The sequence below is a fragment of the Octopus bimaculoides genome, chromosome 7, assembly GCF_001194135.2.
Source record: "Octopus bimaculoides isolate UCB-OBI-ISO-001 chromosome 7, ASM119413v2, whole genome shotgun sequence".
In the NCBI taxonomy this organism is placed as follows: Eukaryota; Metazoa; Mollusca; class Cephalopoda; order Octopoda; family Octopodidae; genus Octopus; species Octopus bimaculoides.
Window position 1 is genome coordinate 12,466,814 of NC_068987.1, and position 1,630 is coordinate 12,468,443.

The 1,630-nt window shown below is 37.7% G+C and overlaps 1 protein-coding gene across 5 annotated transcripts in view; it reads left to right on the forward strand.

The window, feature by feature from the left end:
* Window positions 1–1,630, forward strand: part of LOC106869747 (soluble guanylate cyclase 88E) — a 142,281-nt gene that overhangs the window by 131,509 nt on the left and 9,142 nt on the right. The gene's annotated exons all lie outside the window — the stretch shown is intronic.

Genomic DNA, 1,630 nt, shown 5'->3' on the forward strand with positions numbered 1-1,630 from the left:
GAGACGAGAAAATATTTTATCATTATCATCATCATCATCACCACCACCGCCGCCGCCGCCGCCACCACCACCATTGACGTCGCAGCCACCACTGCCACCAACACCGCCACCCTCATCATAGTCATCGTTTAACATCTGTTTTCCATGCTGGCATAACAGGAACTGACTTGTTAGAGGATTGCACCGAGTTCCAATGTGAGCTGTAGTATGGTTTCTATGGCTGCATGCCATTCCTTATGCCAGCCACCACAGAGTCTACTGAGAGCTTTTTTCTTTTTTATGGTACCAGCACTAGTGAGGTCCCCTAGTAACATGTAAGATGGGCCCCGAGACTCAGTAGGGCATTAATGAGAAAATGTTGAACGCATGGCACCTTGGGCAAGTGTCTTCTACTATAGCCTCGGGCCGACCAAAGCCTTGTGAGTGGATTTGGTAGATGGAAACTGAAAGAAGCCTGTCGTATATATGTATATATATATATATATATATGTATGTGTGTGTATATGTTTGTGTGTCTGTGGATGTCCCCCCAACATCGCTTGACAACCAATGCTGGTGTGTTTACATCCCTGTAACTTAGCGGTTCGGCAAAAGAGACCAATAGCATAAGTACTAGGCTTACAAAGAATAAGTCCTGGGGACGATTTGCTCGACTTAAGGCGGTGCTCCAGCATGGCCACAGTCAAATGACTGAAACAAGTAAAAGAATAAAAGAGTAATTAATTCTTGAAGATGTCTTTGAAAGTTCAGGAATAATCCTGATACCAGTACTTGACTGGTACAAGAGATAAACGACAAAGTTGACCCTAACATGATTTGAAATTAAAATGAAAAGGGCCAAAATATAAATTCTGCAATGTATTTCATATAACAATCAACTAATAACATAACACTATGGTCATAAATTACAAGTATTTCATACCACAAAATGTTTTTATAGTAAAGATTGTTTGTCAGCATAACATGGCAGTCCTGGTTTAGGACTAATATTCCTGTAATTTTGCCCCAGGAGACATATGACTGCTGGCTATACAACACGATCTGTGTCCTTATATTTTCAAAACAAGGGAATTCCCTTGTTTTGAAAATATAAGAACACAGATCGTGTCATATAGCCAGCTGGAGACGATGTCTCCTGGGACTAAATTATTGTGACATTAGCCCTAAACCATGACTGCCATGTTATGTTGGTAAACAATCTTTACTACAAAGTACTGTTGCTGAATATCTCATGTTGTGAGATATAGAATTAGTAATTTTCTAACAAAATGTTTTGTTGAACACTTCTATCATCATCACCATCATCATCATCATCATCATCATCATCATTATCATTATCATCATCATTACACCATCATCATATTCATCATCTTCATCATTTTCAACATCTTATCGACCCTGACTGGCAGGATGAAAGATGAAGAAGCTGAGCTCTGCAGGATTTGAATGCAGATCCTAATGAAACAAAAAGGCAAAAATGATTTGATTTAATAAATATATTCTCAGACGAAATTATATTTCAACAGAATGACATCAAAAGTGTTTTCCCTTGCTTTATTGTGTATGCATATGTAACAAAGGAAAAAAAAAGCATTTATATATATATATATATATATATATATATATATAT